We start from the raw sequence: 7,576 nt of genomic DNA on the forward strand, positions 1-7,576 counted from the left end.
GCTGTCAACTTCTGTAAGAGTAACTTTTTAAAGAGTCTATATATGAGAGAAATCATGCCATTCTTATCTTCCTGTGCTTGGTTAATTTCTGTTACCCCATAAATAAGGAAATTTTTTATTTAAATTTTTTTTTAAATTATTAAATATAATGAGAAAAGGAAGGGGAAGAGAAAACAAATATATATATGAATAGGTAATGTAATATATGTGTACTTAGAATACATAGGGAAGAATGAACAGACATAACAGGCAAATGTGAATATATACAGTAAACAGGAAATAGCAAGAGCAAATACAATGAACAGAAAATGGTTTGCAAGATAGGAAGGTTTTTCGGGAGATGTTGCTTATATTTTGAGATAGGGTCTTGCTATGTACCCAAAGCTGGCCAGAAACATCCTACATAGCCTAGGCTGGCCTTGAACTCATGACACTCCTACCTCAGATTCCTGAATGCTGGAATTGAAAGTGTGTGCCCCCATGCCTATCAGGATGGCAAGTTTTAATCCAAATTTATCAGCAATCACTTTCAATATGAATTACCTAAACCCACGATCAAAGACAGAGATTGTAATAGCATATAAATAAGACCCAGCTATATGATTTCTACAAACATTTACAGCTAGGTCTGATTTTGGAATCTCCTTTTATCTATCACTAACTCAAATGCAAAATCTTGAAAGAATGAACACCTACATGAATACTGGAAAGTAAGCATAGGCATAGGTAGGTGAATCAGGAAAGAACACCAGAATTTTAAAAAATAGTTAAACAGGCCTGATGGCACTTGATAGGTGGAGGCAGGAGGATCATGATCTCAAGACCAGCCTGGGCTACATAGCAAAACTCTGCCTCAAACAAACAGGGCCTGATAAGGTGGTTCAGTGAGGTAAGTAAAGGTACTTGGCATCAAGCTGGATGATCTTAGTTTGATCCCCAGAACTCACATGGTGGAAGGAAGGAAAAAACTGACTTCTTCAAGTAAGTTGTCTTCTGACTTCCACATACCTGCCATGGCATGCATTATCCCTCCACAAATAAATAAATAAACAATAAATAAATAAATGTTAAACAAAAAAACAAGCAGGAATGTGTAAACAGTTTCAAATTTGACATTATTTTTATTCCCTTCAGTATCCTAAAAATTCAACATGGCATGAAAGGTGGAAATGAGCATTGTTTAAGGGACAGAATGATATGCAGAAGAAAGATTGCAGTTTTGACTCGAGAACTAGAACTAAGATAAAAAAATGGAACTAAGATGATATGCTTGAGTGAAAATATCATTATGAAACATAACTTTATACAAATGTGTATACATTAGTATAATTTTTCACATTTAATTATTTTATTACAATTTTTTGAGATTTACTCAATCTATACATCTCAAAAAGATCAATTATTGTATTATTGATATTTGATTTTTGTCAATATTATTATTTCCTTTTTTATATTGAATTTTTGTGAATTTCATACAATATATTTTTATCATATTTCGATTACTTCCCATACATACACCCCCCCTTTAATAACCCCCACCAAATTTCCTATCAGAGTCAGGTTTGTGTCCCCAAATGCCCTTTGGTGTGGGTTCATTCACTGGAGCCTTGTCAACCTATTAAGAGTCTCACCCTTAAATGAGGCTTACTTTCCCCTTCCCAGCCACCATCAGTTGTCTGGCTTGAGCTTACATGGAACTTGTACGTGCTGTCACCATTGTTGTGAGTTCATATGAGCAGTTGATAAGCTATCTGGAAAATTCTGTTTCCTTGTGGTCATCCACAGCTCCTCTAGCTCTTACAATCTTTCTGCCCCCTCTTCCACAATGATCTCTGAGCTGTGGGAGGAAGAAGTTTGATATAGGTGTGTTATTCAGGGATAAGCACTCTACAGTCTCTTACTCTCTCTACACATTGACCAGTTATGGTTCTCTGTGTTAATCACCATAGGAAGTTTCTCTGAAGGCAGGTCTGGGAAAGCTCCCAAATCTGGGGGTCCACAAGGGTCCTAATAGAGAAGAGATGGCAGATGCAAGGAGGTATGGGAAAGCCCCCAGGAATGTCCACAGCATCTAAGGGTCCTGGGAAAGCTGGTACCATTTTTTTTTAAAAGAAATAGATATAAGAATTAAAATTCAGGGACAATTGAAGAAATCTTTTGGCTTTTTTTGACAGGGGGTTACCAGAAATTGAATTTAGAGACTTTAGCATGCTGAGCAAATGCTCTACCACTGAGTTATAGCTCCAGCCTCCCTTGAGTTTTTATTTACTTTATGTCTTTGGTTCTACAGTGAAGGTAGCAAAAAGCAAAGATGGTCCAGAAGCACAAGGAGCCCAGAACAGGCTTACAAGAATCGAAACCCTGTGTGATGACATCCTTCCTGGAGTTTGAGACAGTGTCCATAGTACACAAGCAGACTTTATTCAACTTTTTAATCTTTTCTCAACTTCTACATTATTTTTGGAAGTGGTACAACCATTAGTGAGTAGTTTCTGAACAGAGGACAGAAAATGGTAGCCTAAGGAACTGAAAAGCACTGAAAAGATACAAAGGAAGAAAGAGCTTTCTTATGATTTGTCGGATCTTAATTGGCACACCAAATTTAGAACCTTAACTGCTATGGAGACTTCCATCCAAGACCCAGGCAGACCACTAGGTGGTGTTCATGTGGGACAGATCTAAATATTTCTGAAAAAGCTTTGAAAATTGGTCTGATGCTGGAAGCATAATGTACAGAAAACTAAAAGAAAAATGTCAACTTTCTCCGAAGAATTTAAATAAGATTTGAAATTACAAAATAATTCTTACAATATCCAGTATCCCTGTGAGAAACAAATCCATCAACTAGAATAGTATCTATGCACTGTTATTTTCTGTCATTAGCCTTACAATATCAATCAAACCACTATTTTCAATAAATATTTCTATCTCCATCCCATTTGGGATGGTTTTTACTATATACTTGTAAGACAGATCCATTTGTCACAATGGCATTCAATACTAATTACCCAAATACTTTAGCTGGGTTTTTAAACTTAAACTCAATAAAATTCAGCCCCATGAGTTTTGGCAAATATGTAAAGTCAAATATCCTCCTCCAAAATACTTTCAGAATAATTCCATACATATAAAAATTCTCTTACGTAGCTCATTATAATTAGACCCACCATCTTTCCCCAAGCCTGGATAACTACTGATCTGCTCTATTCTTGCACTTTTGTTTTTTTCCAGAATGTCATATAAATGGAAATATATCCTATGCCACTTTTGAATCTGGCTTCCTTCTCTTAGCACAAAGTACTGATAGATTTCAGTTTTTAGTGCATTTGAGATTTATCCTAATTGTTGTATGAATCAACACTTCTCTGAATTCTTGAATGGTATTCTAGATTATGATTGCATTAGTTTGTTCATTCATCATCAATTGCAGGACAGCTTGGTTATTTCTAGATTTTTCACGAATTTTTAATAAAGCTCTATAAATAGTCTCATATATTTTTATATAAACATTTTAAAAATTTACTTCATGAAACTGAAGTGAATTCTTGTACCTTGGAGTAAAAATGCTGGATCATAAGTCAAATGTATGTTGAATAAAAGCACTAAACTTTTCTGGTTTCTAAAATGCTGTTGAGAAATGGGACTTTCTGGAGATCCTTAGGTCACTGAGGGATATGAAGGGTAGTCTGTATGATAGTTCTCATGTGACTCCTTGGGTCTTTGTAAGTGGACTGATCCTTGCCTCAATCTTGGTTCTCTCTCTTGACTTCTATTTAATTCACTCTATTGGAAACCAGCTATCATGTTGGGAACTTAGCTAGAAACAACATCTAAAAGGACCAGATGCTAAAAGCTAGTAGGATATTTAAAGAACAATTTTGACAAACTGTTAGTAGAAGAATGAGATGCTCCTAGAGGCCATCTTGTAGGAGTCTCCACACCTTTACTGGTGTGAAAATCCAAAGGTTTTCACAGAGCAGATAAAAGGAAGTCTTATGTGGCAGTGGTTGAAAAAAAAACAAGAATAGTCATTATGACTCCCTCTCAAGCTCTTTTCTCTGACAAAGACCTGCGATCCAGAAGGAAAGACTTTACAATTTTGAAATTTTTGCAGCTACAGAAAAATAAACCTGTCCCATAACAGTCTGTCTCAGCCTTCATGCCTTGTCCAAAGAGGAAAAAAAAAGATTCAGAGTCAGTGAGAGAGGGGGCTTTAAGCAAATATATTGGGAATGCTTTGGCCATGGAAGGAAGAAAAATACTTCTTCTAATGGTCACATCCTGAGATACAAGCTGAATGTGCAAATCAAATATTGAATGTAACTTAAAAGACCAGAGAAATTTTTTTTGTCCCCATACCATATCCATATGCTATTAAACCTTCAGGACTAATAACAGTGGTTACAACTGAAAGAGCTGCAAGAGAGAGAGATGAGGCTCTTTCTGAGATTTGAAAAGCCAAAGATTTCAGAAGACAGGCAGGTGTGGTGGCACATGCCTTTAATCCCAGCACTCGGGAAGGAGAGGCATGTGGACTTCTGTAAGTTCAAGGCCAGCCTGGTCTATATAGTGAGTTCCAGGCCAGCTGAGGCTACAGGGAGACCCTGTCTCAAAAATATTTTGAAAAAGGATATCAGAAGTTAAAAAAAATTGTAAATCGATATGTGGCTGTAGATATATAGATTTTCAACACAATACTAGTAAATTGGACCCAGCAAAGAATAAAAATTATTATACACTATGAACAAATTAGATTTATTACAAGAATGCAAAGTTAGCATAATTTCTGAAAATCAGTTAATACAGTATAATAATAAAATTAAGAATGAAAAACACACACCATCATCAATAATAGTAATAACAATAAGAAAGATAGCCAACTTCATAAAGGAGTCAGACTTTCTGTTCCTGTAACAAATGCCTGAGAAAAATAGCTTAAGGAAGGGAAGATTTATTTTGACTTATGGTTTCCATCCATCATGGTGGGGAGAGTGTGGAAGAGCAGAACAGTTCACATCATGGAAGATATGAAGCAGAGAGAGAAAGCCTGCACTTCTCCCCTGCCCCTTTTATTCTATTTGGGCCCTCAGCCTATGCGATGGTCCCCAATTGGTTATTTTTCCCCGCAAATGTTCTCACAGACAGACTCAGAGACGCACTTTATTAATCTCCTAGGTGCTTCTCAATCCGATCAAGATGCCAACTAACATACCCATCATAGGCATCTATTAAAAAATCTACAGGTAATATCACACTTAATGGTGATGAAGAACAAAAGAAGGATGTTTGCTTTAACCTTATCTTTTTTTCCTCTTTTATTTTCTCACAGTGCTGGAGGTTAGGCATCTGAAATCAAGTAGAGCTGGGTTTTCTTTAGGAGCTCTAGAGAAGCTAGAAGCTCCATTCTTTGCTTCTTCCAGAACATGGAAACTGTTGGTATTGTTTGACTTTTGCCTGTATCACCCCAGTCTCTGCCTCTGTTTCATATGTGCCCCTCTTTTCTGTCTGAATCCTTGTGCTTTAACCTCATTTTTCAACATTCTAGTTAGTAAGAGGTTTACAATAGCATAATTAACCAAGAAAATGAAATTCTAAAAATTCAGATGGGAAAGAGGAAATAAAACTATATTTGCAGATAATATAATCTTGCATATAGAAAATCCAGAGGTCTGAGTGTGGTAGTACACATCTTTAGTCCCAGCACTCAGAAAGCAGAGGCAAGCATATCTCTGTGAGACGGAGGCAAGCCTGGTTCACATAGAGAGTTCCAGATCAACTGGGGTTACAAAGAGACCCTGTAGCCAAACGAATGTAATAAGTAAACTATAAAACTAATACCTTACTTCAGCAATGTCATAGAAAACAAATGCATTTACAACACTACCAAAAATTTTAAATACTTAAACATAGAAGTATGCTCTGAAGATTGCAAAAAAATTAAGGACTTTAATAAATGAAACAGCCCATGAAGTCAAGACTTAACTTTGTCAAGATGGCAACACTTTCCAGCTGATCTATTCAGTATAGCCCCTATCTAAATCCCAGTTCACATCTTTGTATAAATTGACCAACTGATATCAAAATTCACATGAAAATACAAGGTTCTAAAATAGCCAAAATAATAATAAACTTGTAGAAAATTTATTACACACAAAATTTACTGTGTATTAAAAGTATACTAATCAAAGCTGTAGTACTAGTACAAAGATAGACAAACTAATGGGGGCTAGGGATGTAGCTTAGTACTAGAGTGCTTGCCTAGCATGCCCATTCCCTTGAGCCCAATCCCCACCAATGCATAAAATAAAAGAATGGAATATCATTGAGATTCCAAAAATTAATTCTTAAATTTATGGTCAACTAACTTTCATTAATGGTGTCAAGATAATTCTATGAGGAAAGAAGTTTTTCATAAATGCTGTTGGGACAACCAAATATTCATCTGTAAAAGCGAACTGAAATTATACTACTGTATCACACCATATGCTAAAAGTATTTCAAGATGGACCAAAGACATAAATATAAGGCCTAAAACTACAAAAGATAACCTAGGCATAAATCTTTGTGACAATTAATAAGACAATAGATTTTTAGAAATGATACTTAAACCATTAGCAACAAAAGTAAAAACAAACAAGTTGGCTAGACTTTATCAAAATGAAAAAATTTTTTGTGTTGCTGATATAAGGTATTGCTCTGCAACAGAGACTGACGTGAAATATGCTATGTAGCCAAGGCTGGCCTCAAGCCCATGATCCTCCTGTCTCTACCTAGCTCAAAATTTAAAAAGGTTGTGCTTCAAAAGATACTGTAAAAGCCAAGCATGGTGGAACATGCCTGTAATCCCAACTGAAGTCCAGCCTCAGTTACATAGAACTCAAGGCCAGCCTGGACTACAGGAGACCTTCTCTCAAAAAACCCAAAGGCAGATAAAACAACAGCACCCCTCCCAAAGAAAATAAAGAAAAAGAGAAAAAGACAAGATACTATTTAAAAAAAAAAAAAAGAAGTGAAGAAAGGCGTGGTGCTCATCTCTAAGCCTAGTACTGGAGAGGCTGAGGCAGAAAAGTCCTGAATTCAAGGCCAGCCTGGAATACATAGCAAGATCCTCTCTCAAGGGGATGGAGAGATGGCTCAGAAGTTAAGAGCACTTACTGCTTTTGCAGGGTTTGGTGCCCAGCACCCACATGGTAGCTGACTACTGTCTGTAACTCCAGTTCCAGATCTGATGCTCTCTGCAGGCACCAGACATGCCTATGGTACAGAATACAGAATACTTAAAGCACTCTTACAAACCACAGCACTTGGGAGGCTGAGACAGGAGGATTGCCTCAAACAAAAAGAACTCTTGGGACTGGTGAGATAGCTCAGAGGGTAAAGGTGCTTGTTACCAAGACTGAAGACCTGAGTTTGTTCCCTGGGACCCAGATGGTGGAAGAAGAGAACCGACTCACACAAGTTGTCCTCTGGCTTCCACACAAATGGGGGGGTGGAGAGAGAGAGAGACAGAGAGAGACAGAGAGAGACTCACACAAACACATAAATAAAAAATAAATTCCATAAAAATTAAAAATAT

General features: G+C 36.7%; 1 protein-coding gene across 8 annotated transcripts in view; it reads right to left on the bottom strand.

Moving 5' to 3' along the window:
- Window positions 1–7,576, bottom strand: part of Pfkfb1 (6-phosphofructo-2-kinase/fructose-2,6-biphosphatase 1) — a 61,823-nt gene that overhangs the window by 34,937 nt on the left and 19,310 nt on the right. The window contains exon 1 of one of the 8 annotated variants that reach the window (XM_029566259.1): window positions 1,692–1,736. The exons of the other annotated variants lie outside the window; for them this stretch is intronic. The gene's annotated coding sequence lies outside the window, so the exon portion shown is untranslated. Of the gene's footprint in view, window positions 1–1,691; window positions 1,737–7,576 lie in introns of those variants that run through there. 8 annotated transcript variants of the gene reach the window in all.

This window comes from Nannospalax galili, unplaced genomic scaffold, assembly GCF_000622305.1.
Source record: "Nannospalax galili isolate Female #2095 unplaced genomic scaffold, S.galili_v1.0 scaffold1759, whole genome shotgun sequence".
Taxonomy (NCBI): domain Eukaryota; kingdom Metazoa; phylum Chordata; class Mammalia; order Rodentia; family Spalacidae; genus Nannospalax; species Nannospalax galili.